The sequence below is a fragment of the Anomaloglossus baeobatrachus genome, chromosome 6 (genome assembly GCF_048569485.1).
Source record: "Anomaloglossus baeobatrachus isolate aAnoBae1 chromosome 6, aAnoBae1.hap1, whole genome shotgun sequence".
NCBI classification, from domain to species: domain Eukaryota; kingdom Metazoa; phylum Chordata; class Amphibia; order Anura; family Aromobatidae; genus Anomaloglossus; species Anomaloglossus baeobatrachus.
Genome location: NC_134358.1, coordinates 581,167,150 through 581,181,574, shown reverse-complemented (window position 1 = coordinate 581,181,574; position 14,425 = coordinate 581,167,150). Strand labels below are relative to the sequence as shown.

The following is a 14,425-nucleotide window of genomic DNA, read 5'->3' as shown; positions in this document are numbered from 1 at the left end:
ACTGCTTCCTCGCGGTCACTCGTCCATACTCACAGTCGCTATACAAAGCTTACACACCTCTAGAGAAACGCCAGGATTTGTCATGTAAAATAATCCTACTAAAGAAGAAATATTGCACACGTTTCTCTCCTCTTATTGTTCACCATAAGCTACACACATCTGGGAGAGGGAAATAAAACTAAATTAATGTGGTTGTGTAAGTATTCACACCCTTCTGTAATCAGGGCTGTGGTCGTGTGCAGAATCACTAATCACAGCCCTCTGGCGCCCCCTTATTGTCAGGACAATTGCAGAATTACAGACAATAAGTAAAGGAGGCTCCGGCTGTTCTGCTTTAATGATTATGGAGGTGCTGGGTGAGGGTAACGTATACGCAGTATATACAGTGCAGACCAAAAGTTTGGACTCTTCTCATTCAAAGAGTTTTCTTTATTTCATGACTCTTAAAATTGTAGATTCACATTGAAGGCATCAAAACTATGAATTATCACATGTGGAATGAAATACTCAACAAACAAGTGTGACACAACTGATAATATGTCTTATATTCCAGATTCTTCACAGTCGCTGCCTTTTGCTTTGATCACTGCTTTGCACACTCTTGGCATTGTCTTGATGAGCTTCAGTCACCGGAAATGGTTTTCCAACAGTCTTGAAGGAGTTCTCAGAGATGCTTAGCACTTGTTGGCCCTTTTGCCTTCCCTCTGCGGTCCAGATCACCCCAAACCATCTCGATTATCTCAATTGGGTTCAGGTCTGGTGACTGTGGAGGCCAGGTCATCTGGCGTAGCATCCCATCACTCTCCTTCTTAGTCAAATAGCCCTTTACACAGCCTGGAGGAGTGTTTGGGGTCATTGTCCTGTTGAAAAATAAATGATGGTCCAACTAAATGCAAACCGGATGGACTAGCACGCCGCTGCAAGATGCTGTGGTAGCCATGCTGGTTCTGTATGCCTTCAATTTTGAATAAATCCCTGACAGTGTCACCAGCAAACCACCTCCACACCATCACACCTCCTCCATGCTTCACGGTGGGAACCAGCCATGTAGAGTCCATCCATTCACCTTTTCTACAAAGACACGGTGGTTGGATCCAAAGATCTCAAATTTGGACTCATCAGACCAAAGCACAGATTTCCACTGGTCTAATGTCCATTCCTTGTGTTCTTTAGCCCAAACAAGTCTCTTCTGCTTGTTGCCTGTCCTTAGCAGTGGTTTCCTAGCAGCTATTTCACCATGAAGGCCTGCTGCACAAAGTGCCCTCTTAACAGTTGTTCTAGAGATGTGTCTGCTGCTAGAACTCTGTGTGGCATTGACCTGGTCTCTAATCTGAGCTGCTGTTAACCTGCGATTTCTGAGGCTGGTGACTCGGATAAACTTATCCTCCGCAGCAGAGCTGACTCTTGTTCTTCCTTTCCTGGGGCGGTCCTCATGTCAGCCAGTTTCTTTGTAGTGTTTGATGGTTTTTGCCACTGCACTCGGAGACACTTTCAAAGTTTTCCCAATTTTTCAGACTGACTGACCTTCATTTTTTAAAGTAATGATGGCCACTCATTTTTCTTTACTTAGAATTTGTATTATGGCAAGAAAAAAGCAGCTAACAGTCTATTCAGTAGGACCATCAGCCGTGTATCCACCAGACTTCTGCACAACACAACTGATGGTACCATCCCCATTTATGAGGCAAGAAATCCCACTTATTAAAGGGAACCTGTCACCAGAATTTTCACTATTAAACTAAAAGAATCCCCTTCTGCAGCTCCGGGACTGCATTCTATAAAGGTTCATCTTGCTACTGGCCCCCCTTTCAGACCTAAATAACAGCTTTATATAATACTAGCTGTACTGCCCGGCTTCGCCCGGGTTAATAACCGCTGTTAAAATAGAATGTATTAACAAAAATGTATTCTGCACAAAAACCACAAAACAAATAGATCGAAATGTAATTATTAAATTGTTGCCTATATTAACCAATCAGAGCTCAGATTAATTAACTGTAACAAAATAGAAGCTAAGCTGCGATTGGTTGCTATTGGCAGCCTGATAAATCTCCAGGCAACAGAAAGCCCTCCCCCTGACAGTATATATTAGCTCACACATACACATATAGACAGGTCATGTGACTGACAGCTGCCGTATTTCCTATGTGGTACATTTGTTGTTCTTGTAGTTTGGCTGCTTATTAATCAGATTTTTATTTCTGAAGGATAATACCAGACTTGTGTGTGTTTAGGGTGATTATGTGGTGAGGTTGGTGTGTGTGTGGTGAGATGTGTGCTGAGGGTGGTATATGTACCAGACTTGTGTGTGTTTAGGGTGATTATGTGGTGAGGTTGGTGTATGTGTGGTGAGATGTGTGCTGAGGGTGGTATATGTACCAGACTTGTGTGTGTTTAGGGTGATTATGTGGTGAGGTTGGTGTGTGTGTGGTGAGATGTGTGCTGAGGGTGGTATATGTACCAGACTTGTGTGTGTTTAGGGTGATTATGTGGCGAGGTTGGTGTGTGTGTGGTGAGATGTGTGCTGAGGGGGGTATATGTACCAGACTTGTGTGTGTTTAGGGTGATTATGTGGCGAGGTTGGTGTATGTGTGGTGAGATGTGTGCTGAGGGTGGTATATGTACCAGACTTGAGTGTGTTTAGGGTGATTATGTGGTGAGGTTGGTGTGTGTGTGGTGAGATGTGTGCTGAGGGGGGTATATGTACCAGACTTGTGTGTGTTTAGGGTGATTATGTGGTGAGGTTGGTGTGTGTGTGGTGAGATGTGTGCTGAGGGTGGAATATGTACCAGACTTGAGTGTGTTTAGGGTGATTATGTGGCGAGGTTGGTGTGTGTGTGGTGAGATGTGTGCTGAGGGTGGTATATGTACCAGACTTGTGTGTGTTTAGGGTGATTATGTGGCGAGGTTGGTGTGTGTGTGGTGAGATGTGTGCTGAGGGGGGTATATGTACCAGACTTGTGTGTGTTTAGGGTGATTATGTGGCGAGGTTGGTGTATGTGTGGTGAGATGTGTGCTGAGGGTGGTATATGTACCAGACTTGTGTGTGTTTAGGGTGATTATGTGGCGAGGTTGGTGTATGTGTGGTGAGATGTGTGCTGAGGGTGGTATATGTACCAGACTTGTGTGTGTTTAGGGTGATTATGTGGTGAGGTTGGTGTGTGTGTGGTGAGATGTGTGCTGAGGGGGGTATATGTACCAGACTTGTGTGTGTTTAGGGTGATTATGTGGCGAGGTTGGTGTATGTGTGGTGAGATGTGTGCTGAGGGTGGTATATGTACCAGACTTGTGTGTGTTTAGGGTGATTATGTGGCGAGGTTGGTGTATGTGTGGTGAGATGTGTGCTGAGGGTGGTATATGTACCAGACTTGTGTGTGTTTAGGGTGATTATGTGGTGAGGTTGGTGTGTGTGTGGTGAGATGTGTGCTGAGGGTGGTATATGTACCAGACTTGTGTGTGTTTAGGGTGATTATGTGGTGAGGTTGGTGTATGTGTGGTGAGATGTGTGCTGAGGGCGGTATATGTACCCGACTTGTGTGTGTTTAGGGGATTATGTGGCGAGGTTGGTGTGTGTGTGGTGAGATGTGTGCTGAGGGTGGTATATGTACCAGACTTGTGTGTGTTTAGGGGATTATGTGGTGAGGTTGGTGTGTGTGTGGTGAGATGTGTGCTGAGGGTGGTATATGTACCAGACTTGTGTGTGTTTAGGGTGATTATGTGGTGAGGTTGGTGTATGTGTGGTGAGATGTGTGCTGAGGGTGGTATATGTACCAGACTTGTGTGTGTTTAGGGTGATTATGTGGTGAGGTTGGTGTGTGTGTGGTGAGATGTGTGCTGAGGGTGGTATATGTACCAGACTTGTGTGTGTTTAGGGGATTATGTGGCGAGGTTGGTGTATGTGTGGTGAGATGTGTGCTGAGGGTGGTATATGTACCAGACTTGTGTGTGTTTAGGGCGATTATGTGGTGAGGTTGGTGTGTGTGTGGTGAGATGTGTGCTGAGGGTGGTATATGTACCAGACTTGTGTGTGTTTAGGGTGATTATGTGGCGAGGTTGGTGTATGTGTGGTGACATGTGTGCTGAGGGTGGTATATGTACCAGACTTGTGTGTGTTTAGGGCGATTATGTGGCGAGGTTGGTGTGTGTGTGGTGAGATGTGTGCTGAGGGTGGTATATGTACCAGACTTGTGTGTGTTTAGGGCGATTATGTGGTGAGGTTGGTGTGTGTGTGGTGAGATGTGTGCTGAGGGTGGTATATGTACCAGACTTGTGTGTGTTTAGGGTGATTATGTGGTGAGGTTGGTGTGTGTGTGGTGAGATGTGTGCTGAGGGTGGTATATGTACCAGACTTGTGTGTGTTTAGGGCGATTATGTGGTGAGGTTGGTGTGTGTGTGGTGAGATGTGTGCTGAGGGTGGTATATGTACCAGACTTGTGTGTGTTTAGGGCGATTATGTGGTGAGGTTGGTGTATGTGTGGTGAGATGTGTGCTGAGGGTGGTATATGTACCAGACTTGTGTGTGTTTAGGGTGATTATGTGGTGAGGTTGGTGTATGTGTGGTGAGATGTGTGCTGAGGGTGGTATATGTACCAGACTTGTGTGTGTTTAGGGCGATTATGTGGTGAGGTTGGTGTGTGTGTGGTGAGATGTGTGCTGAGGGTGGTATATGTACCAGACTTGTGTGTGTTTAGGGTGATTATGTGGTGAGGTTGGTGTATGTGTGGTGAGATGTGTGCTGAGGGTGGTATGTGTACCAGACTTGTGTGTGTTTAGGGTGATTATGTGGTGAGGTTGGTGTGTGTGTGGTGAGATGTGTGCCGAGGGTGGTATATGTACCAGACTTGTGTGTGTTTAGGGCGATTATGTGGTGAGGTTGGTGTAAGTGTGGTGAGATGTGTGCTGAGGGTGGTATATGTACCAGCCTTGTGTGTGTTTAGGGCGATTATGTGGTGAGGTTGGTGTGTGTGTGGTGAGATGTGTGCTGAGGGTGATATATGTACCAGACTTGTGTGTGTTTAGGGGGATTATGTGGCGAGGTTGGTGTATGTGTGGTGAGATGTGTGCTGAGGGTGGTATATGTACCAGACTTGTGTGTGTTTAGGGGGATTATGTGGTGAGGTTGGTGTGTGTGTGGTGAGATGTGTGCTGAGGGTGGTATATGCACCAGACTTGTGTGTGTTTAGGGGGATTATGTGGCGAGGTTGGTGTATGTGTGGTGAGATGTGTGCTGAGGGTGGTATATGTACCAGACTTGTGTGTGTTTAGGGTGATTATGTGGCGAGGTTGGTGTATGTGTGGTGAGATGTGTGCTGAGGGTGGTATATGTACCAGACTTGTGTGTGTTTAGTGTGATTATGTGGTGAGGTTGGTGTATGTGTGGTGAGATGTGTGCTGAGGGTGGTATATGTACCAGACTTGTGTGTGTTTAGGGTGATTATGTGGGGAGGTTGGTGTATGTGTGGTGAGATGTGTGCTGAGGGTGGTATATGTACCAGACTTGTGTGTGTTTAGGGTGATTATGTGGTGAGGTTGGTGTGTGTGTGTGGTGAGATGTGTGCTGAGGGTGGTATATGTACCAGACTTGTGTGTGTTTAGGGCGATTATGTGGTGAGGTTGGTGTATGTGTGGTGAGATGTGTGCTGAGGGTGGTATATGTACCAGACTTGTGTGTGTTTAGGGCGATTATGTGGTGAGGTTGGTGTATGTGTGGTGAGATGTGTGCTGAGGGTGATATATGTACCAGACTTGTGTGTGTTTAGGGTGATTATGTGGTGAGGTTGGTGTATGTGTGGTGAGATGTGTGCTGAGGGTGGTATATGTACCAGACTTGTGTGTGTTTAGTGTGATTATGTGGTGAGGTTGGTGTATGTGTGGTGAGATGTGTGCTGAGGGTGGAATATGTACCAGACTTGTGTGTGTTTAGGGTGATTATGTGGTGAGGTTGGTGTATGTGTGGTGAGATGTGTGCTGAGGGTAGTATATGTACCAGACTTGTGTGTGTTTAGGGTGATTATGTGGGGAGGTGGGTGTGTGTGTGGTGAGATGTGTGCTGAGGGTGGTATATGTACCAGACTTGTGTGTGTTTAGGGTGATTATGTGGGGAGGTTGGTGTGTGTGTGATGAGATGTGTGCTGAGGGTGGTATATGTACCAGACTTGTGTGTGTTTAGGGTGATTATGTGGTGAGGTTGGTGTGTGTGTGTGTGGTGAGATGTGTGCTGAGGGTGGTATATGTACCAGACTTGTGTGTGTTTAGGGTGATTATGTGGTGAGGTTGGTGTATGTGTGGTGAGATGTGTGCTGAGGGTGGTATATGTACCAGACTTGTGTGTGTTTAGGGCGATTATGTGGTGAGGTTGGTGTGTGTGTGGTGAGATGTGTGCTGAGGGTGGTATATGTACCAGACTTGTGTGTGTTTAGGGTGATTATGTGGTGAGGTTGGTGTATGTGTGGTGAGATGTGTGCTGAGGGTGGTATGTGTACCAGACTTGTGTGTGTTTAGGGTGATTATGTGGTGAGGTTGGTGTGTGTGTGGTGAGATGTGTGCCGAGGGTGGTATATGTACCAGACTTGTGTGTGTTTAGGGCGATTATGTGGTGAGGTTGGTGTAAGTGTGGTGAGATGTGTGCTGAGGGTGGTATATGTACCAGCCTTGTGTGTGTTTAGGGCGATTATGTGGTGAGGTTGGTGTGTGTGTGGTGAGATGTGTGCTGAGGGTGATATATGTACCAGACTTGTGTGTGTGTTTAGAGCGATTATGTGGCGAGGTTGGTGTATGTGTGGTGAGATGTGTGCTGAGGGTGGTATATGTACCAGACTTGTGTGTGTTTAGGGGGATTATGTGGTGAGGTTGGTGTGTGTGTGGTGAGATGTGTGCTGAGGGTGGTATATGCACCAGACTTGTGTGTGTTTAGGGGGATTATGTGGCGAGGTTGGTGTATGTGTGGTGAGATGTGTGCTGAGGGTGGTATATGTACCAGACTTGTGTGTGTTTAGGGTGATTATGTGGCGAGGTTGGTGTATGTGTGGTGAGATGTGTGCTGAGGGTGGTATATGTACCAGACTTGTGTGTGTTTAGGGCGATTATGTGGCGAGGTTGGTGTATGTGTGGTGAGATGTGTGCTGAGGGTGGTATATGTACCAGACTTGTGTGTGTTTAGGGTGATTATGTGGTGAGGTTGGTGTATGTGTGGTGAGATGTGTGCTGAGGGGGGTATATGTACCAGACTTGTGTGTGTTTAGGGTGATTATGTGGTGAGGTTGGTGTATGTGTGGTGAGATGTGTGCTGAGGGTGGTATATGTACCAGACTTGTGTGTGTTTAGGGGATTATGTGGTGAGGTTGGTGTATGTGTGGTGAGATGTGTGCTGAGGGTGGTATATGTACCAGACTTGTGTGTGTTTAGGGGATTATGTGGTGAGGTTGGTGTATGTGTGGTGAGATGTGTGCTGAGGGTGATATATGTACCAGACTTGTGTGTGTTTAGGGCGATTATGTGGAGAGGTTGGTGTATGTGTGGTGAGATGTGTGCTGAGGGTGGTATATGTACCAGACTTGTGTGTGTTTAGGGCGATTATGTGGTGAAGTTGGTGTGTGTGTGGTGAGATGTTTGCTGAGGGTGGTATATGTACCAGACTTGTGTGTGTTTAGGGCGATTATGTGGTGAGGTTGGTGTATGTGTGGTGAGATGTGTGCTGAGGGTGGTATATGTACCAGACTTGTGTGTGTTTAGTGTGATTATGTGGTGAGGTTGGTGTATGTGTGGTGAGATGTGTGCTGAGGGTGGTATATGTACCAGACTTGTGTGTGTTTAGGGCGATTATGTGGTGAGGTTGGTGTATGTGTGGTGAGATGTGTGCTGAGGGTGATATATGTACCAGACTTGTGTGTGTTTAGGGTGATTATGTGGTGAGGTTGGTGTATGTGTGGTGAGATGTGTGCTGAGGGTGGTATATGTACCAGACTTGTGTGTGTTTAGTGTGATTATGTGGTGAGGTTGGTGTATGTGTGGTGAGATGTGTGCTGAGGGTGGTATATGTACCAGACTTGTGTGTGTTTAGGGTGATTATGTGGTGAGGTTGGTGTATGTGTGGTGAGATGTGTGCTGAGGGCGGTATATGTACCAGACTTGTGTGTGTTTAGTGTGATTATGTGGTGAAGTTGGTATGTGTGTAGTGAGATGTGTGCTGAGGGTGGAATATGTACCAGACTTGTGTGTGTTTAGGGTGATTATGTGGTGAGGTTGGTGTATGTGTGGTGAGATGTGTGCTGAGGGTAGTATATGTACCAGACTTGTGTGTGTTTAGGGTGATTATGTGGGGAGGTGGGTGTGTGTGTGGTGAGATGTGTGCTGAGGGTGGTATATGTACCAGACTTGTGTGTGTTTAGGGTGATTATGTGGGGAGGTTGGTGTGTGTGTGATGAGATGTGTGCTGAGGGTGGTATATGTACCAGACTTGTGTGTGTTTAGGGTGATTATGTGGTGAGGTTGGTGTGTGTGTGTGTGGTGAGATGTGTGCTGAGGGTGGTATATGTACCAGACTTGTGTGTGTTTAGGGTGATTATGTGGTGAGGTTGGTGTATGTGTGGTGAGATGTGTGCTGAGGGTGGTATATGTACCAGACTTGTGTGTGTTTAGGGCGATTATGTGGTGAGGTTGGTGTGTGTGTGGTGAGATGTGTGCTGAGGGTGGTATATGTACCAGACTTGTGTGTGTTTAGGGTGATTATGTGGTGAGGTTGGTGTATGTGTGGTGAGATGTGTGCTGAGGGTGGTATATGTACCAGACTTGTGTGTTTAGGGTGATTATGTGGTGAGGTTGGTGTGTGTGTGGTGAGATGTGTGGTGAGGGTGGTATATGTACCAGACTTGTGTGTGTTTAGGGTGATTATGTGGCGAGGTTGGTGTATGTGTGGTGAGATGTGTGCTGAGGGTGGTATATGTACCAGACTTGTGTGTGTTTAGGGTGATTATGTGGTGAGGTTGGTGTGTGTGTGGTGAGATGTGTGCTGAGGGTGGTATATGTACCAGACTTGTGTGTGTTTAGGGTGATTATGTGGCGAGGTTGGTGTATGTGTGGTGAGATGTGTGCTGAGGGTGGTATATGTACCAGACTTGTGTGTGTTTAGGGTGATTATGTGGTGAGGTTGGTGTATGTGTGGTGAGATGTGTGCTGAGGGTGGTATATGTACCAGACTTGTGTGTGTTTAGGGCGATTATGTGGCGAGGTTGGTGTATGTGTGGTGAGATGTGTGCTGAGGGTGGTATATGTACCAGACTTGTGTGTGTTTAGGGGATTATGTGGCGAGGTTGGTGTATGTGTGGTGAGATGTGTGCTGAGGGTGGTATATGTACCAGACTTGTGTGTGTTTAGGGCGATTATGTGGCGAGGTTGGTGTGTGTGTGGTGAGATGTGTGCTGAGGGTGGTATATGTACCAGACTTGTGTGTGTTTAGGGTGATTATGTGGCGAGGTTGGTGTGTGTGTGGTGAGATGTGTGCTGAGGGGGGTATATGTACCAGACTTGTGTGTGTTTAGGGTGATTATGTGGCGAGGTTGGTGTGTGTGTGGTGAGATGTGTGCTGAGGGGGGTATATGTACCAGACTTGTGTGTGTTTAGGGTGATTATGTGGCGAGGTTGGTGTATGTGTGGTGAGATGTGTGCTGAGGGTGGTATATGTACCAGACTTGTGTGTGTTTAGGGTGATTATGTGGCGAGGTTGGTGTATGTGTGGTGAGATGTGTGCTGAGGGTGGTATATGTACCAGACTTGTGTGTGTTTAGGGTGATTATGTGGCGAGGTTGGTGTGTGTGTGGTGAGATGTGTGCTGAGGGGGGTATATGTACCAGACTTGTGTGTGTTTAGGGTGATTATGTGGTGAGGTTGGTGTGTGTGTGGTGAGATGTGTGCTGAGGGGGGTATATGTACCAGACTTGTGTGTGTTTAGGGCGATTATGTGGTGAGGTTGGTGTATGTGTGGTGAGATGTGTGCTGAGGGTGGTATATGTACCAGACTTGTGTGTGTTTAGGGCGATTATGTGGCGAGGTTGGTGTATGTGTGGTGAGATGTGTGCTGAGGGTGGTATATGTACCAGACTTGAGTGTGTTTAGGGTGATTATGTGGGGAGGTTGGTGTATGTGTGGTGAGATGTGTGCTGAGGGGGGTATATGTACCAGACTTGTGTGTGTTTAGGGTGATTATGTGGCGAGGTTGGTGTATGTGTGGTGAGATGTGTGCTGAGGGTGGTATATGTACCAGACTTGTGTGTGTTTAGGGTGATTATGTGGTGAGGTTGGTGTGTGTGTGGTGAGATGTGTGCTGAGGGTGGTATATGTACCAGACTTGTGTGTGTTTAGGGTGATTATGTGGTGAGGTTGGTGTATGTGTGGTGAGATGTGTGCTGAGGGTGGTATATGTACCAGACTTGTGTGTGTTTAGGGCGATTATGTGGCGAGGTTGGTGTATGTGTGGTGAGATGTGTGCTGAGGGTGGTATATGTACCAGACTTGAGTGTGTTTAGGGTGATTATGTGGGGAGGTTGGTGTATGTGTGGTGAGATGTGTGCTGAGGGTGGTATATGTACCAGACTTGTGTGTGTTTAGGGTGATTATGTGTCGAGGTTGGTGTATGTGTGGTGAGATGTGTGCTGAGGGTGGTATATGTACCAGACTTGTGTGTGTTTAGGGTGATTATGTGGCGAGGTTGGTGTATGTGTGGTGAGATGTGTGCTGAGGGTGGTATATGTACCAGACTTGTGTGTGTTTAGGGGATTATGTGGCGAGGTTGGTGTATGTGTGGTGAGATGTGTGCTGAGGGGGGTATATGTACCAGACTTGTGTGTGTTTAGGGTGATTATGTGGCGAGGTTGGTGTGTGTGTGGTGAGATGTGTGCTGAGGGGGGTATATGTACCAGACTTGTGTGTGTTTAGGGTGATTATGTGGTGAGGTTGGTGTGTGTGTGGTGAGATGTGTGCTGAGGGGGGTATATGTACCAGACTTGTGTGTGTTTAGGGCGATTATGTGGTGAGGTTGGTGTATGTGTGGTGAGATGTGTGCTGAGGGTGGTATATGTACCAGACTTGTGTGTGTTTAGGGCGATTATGTGGCGAGGTTGGTGTATGTGTGGTGAGATGTGTGCTGAGGGTGGTATATGTACCAGACTTGAGTGTGTTTAGGGTGATTATGTGGGGAGGTTGGTGTATGTGTGGTGAGATGTGTGCTGAGGGGGGTATATGTACCAGACTTGTGTGTGTTTAGGGTGATTATGTGGCGAGGTTGGTGTATGTGTGGTGAGATGTGTGCTGAGGGTGGTATATGTACCAGACTTGTGTGTGTTTAGGGTGATTATGTGGTGAGGTTGGTGTGTGTGTGGTGAGATGTGTGCTGAGGGTGGTATATGTACCAGACTTGTGTGTGTTTAGGGTGATTATGTGGTGAGGTTGGTGTATGTGTGGTGAGATGTGTGCTGAGGGTGGTATATGTACCAGACTTGTGTGTGTTTAGGGCGATTATGTGGCGAGGTTGGTGTATGTGTGGTGAGATGTGTGCTGAGGGTGGTATATGTACCAGACTTGAGTGTGTTTAGGGTGATTATGTGGGGAGGTTGGTGTATGTGTGGTGAGATGTGTGCTGAGGGGGGTATATGTACCAGACTTGTGTGTGTTTAGGGTGATTATGTGGTGAGGTTGGTGTATGTGTGGTGAGATGTGTGGTGAGGGTGGTATATGTACCAGACTTGTGTGTGTTTAGGGTGATTATGTGGTGAGGTTGGTGTATGTGTGGTGAGATGTGTGCTGAGGGTGGTATATGTACCAGACTTGTGTGTGTTTAGGGTGATTATGTGGGGAGGTTGATGTATGTGTGGTGAGATGTGTGCTGAGGGTGGTATATGTACCAGACTTGAGTGTGTTTAGGGTGATTATGTGGGGAGGTTGGTGTATGTGTGGTGAGATGTGTGCTGAGGGTGGTATATGTACCAGACTTGAGTGTGTTTAGGGTGACTATGTGGTGAGGTTGGTGTATGTGTGGTGAGATGTGTGCTGAGGGTGGTATATGTACCAGACTTGAGTGTGTTTAGGGTGATTATGTGGGGAGGTTGGTGTATGTGTGGTGAGATGTGTGCTGAGGGGGGTATGTGTGTTCAAGTACGTGGTAGCGTGTGGCGCATTTTGTGTGTGTTGATATCCCCAAGTGTGGTAAGTATCCCATGTCGGGGCCCCATCTTAGCAACTGTACGGTATATACTCTTTGGCGCCATCGCTCTCATTCTTTAAGTCCCCGTTGTTCATATCTGGCAGCTGTCAATTTGCCCCCAACACTTTTCTTTTCACTTTTTCCCCATTATGTAGATAGGGGCAAAATTGATTGGTAAATTGGAATGCGCGGGGTTAAAATTTCGCCTCACAATATAGCACCCGGCGCTGCCCGGGATAGTAACTGTCTCTCTGTTTCTCTCCCATTCTCTGTCTGTCTCCCCCTCTGTATATATCTCTCTGTCTCTCTTTGTCTGTCTCAATCTCTTCCGCCGTCTTTCTCTGTCAGTCTCTTTCCCTGTCAGTCTGTCTCTTTCCCTGTCAGTCTGTCTCTTTCCCTGTCAGTCTGTCTCTTTCCCTGTCAGTCTGTCTCTTTCCCTGTCAGTCTGTCTCTTTGTGTCTGTCTCTTTGTGTCTGTTTCTTACTCTGTCTGTGTCTCTCTTTCCCTGGCTGCATTGTGACACGCCAACATTCCATATAAGGGCGTGGCTGCGCATTCTTCTGAAGTTCTGGCTGCAGTGTGGCTCCCAGCTTCATTCGCTTTAATGGAGGCAGGTTTTTTGGCGAATAACTGTAAACCGCGGGGTTAAAATTTCCCCTCGAAACATAGCCTATGAGGCTCTCGGGGTCCATACGTGTGTGTGTGTGCAAAATTTTGTGGCTGTAGCTGCGACGGTGCAGATGCCAATCCCGGACACACACACACACACACACACACACACACACACACACACACACATTCAGCTTTATATATTAGATTACCTTTTGCTATGGTAATGAGGTTTGCTGGCCCGGGGGCGGGCTGTATTTCGTCCGTTATCCCCCCTCCTGCCGCTGTTCGCTGTCCTCCAGTGTTCATTTACATAGACGAGGCCACCGCCCTCATCTTCCGCAGTGCTCTGGGAGTCTCGTGCATGCGCAGTGGCACTATCGCGGGAATGAGCACTGTTTTCAAATCGCGAGCGCCAGTGAGGTTATTGCGCAGCCGCAAGATTATGGGCGGGTACTTGGATAATGCTGGTGATGAACGTGAATGTCATCAATACAGCTGAAATACAGCCCGCCCACGGGGCCAGCAGACCTCATTACCTTAGCAAAAGGTAATATTTTATAAAGTTGTTATTTAGGTCTGAACGGGGGCCAGTAGCAAGATAAGCCTTTATAGAAGGCAGCCCCGGAGCTGCAGAAGGGGGTTCTTTTAGTTTAATAGCGAAAATTCTGGTGACAGGTTCCCTTTAAACCTGACAGGGCGCACCTGTGAAGTGAATACCATTTCCGGTGACTACCTCCTGAAGCTCATCAAGAGAATGCCAAGAGTGTGCAAAGCAGTAATCACAGCACAAGGCGGCGACTGTGAAGAACCTAGAATATACGACATATTTCAGTTGTGTCACACTTGTTTGTTATTTCACGCCACATGTGATAATTCATAGTTTGATGCCTTCAATGTGAATCTACAATTCTCAGAGTCATGAAAATAAAGAGAACTGTATGAATGACAAGGTGGGTCCAAACGTTTGGTCTGTACTGTATATATCACTGATTCCCGCTCATGGAACATACAGTGCCTTGTGAAAGTATTCAGCCCCCTTGAATTTTTCAACCTTTTCCCACATTTCAGGCTTCAAACAAAGATAAAATGTGAATGTTCTGGTGAAGAATCAACAACAAGTGACACAATTGTGAAGAGGAAGGAAATTTATTGCTTATTTTATACTTTTATAAAAAATAAATAACTGTAAATTGTGGCGTGCAATATTATTCACCCCCTTTACTGTCAGTGCAGCAAACTCCCTCTAGAAGTTCATTGAGGGTCTCTGGATGATGCAATGTTGTCCTAAATGACTGATGATGATAAATATAAGGCTCTGTGCGCACTAGTGCGTTTTACCCGCGGATTTACCCGCGGATTTGCCGCGGAAATTTCTTGAGAAATATCTGCAATCTTTGTGCATTTCCAAGCAAATTCTTTGAGAAAAAAAAATATCTGTGCGCACTGTGCGGATTTTTCTCAAGAAATTTCCTTGAGAAGAATTTCTCGAGAAAATTTCTTGAGAAAATGAGCATGTCAATTCTTTTCCGCAGGTACCCTGCGTATTTCGGCAGTAAAGCCTGCAAAATCCGCAGGGAACCACCCGCGGGAAAATCGCGGCAAATTCGCGGCTATTCCGCG

The 14,425-nt window shown here is 46.7% G+C and overlaps 2 protein-coding genes across 8 annotated transcripts in view; one reads left to right on the top strand and one right to left on the bottom strand.

The window, feature by feature from the left end:
• The window catches only part of LOC142243730 (uncharacterized), a 1,240,762-nt gene that overhangs the window by 513,911 nt on the left and 712,426 nt on the right, over positions 1 to 14,425 (top strand). The window lies entirely within an intron of this gene.
• LOC142243729 (arf-GAP with GTPase, ANK repeat and PH domain-containing protein 3-like) overlaps positions 1 to 14,425 on the bottom strand; it is a 367,370-nt gene that overhangs the window by 332,102 nt on the left and 20,843 nt on the right. The window lies entirely within an intron of this gene.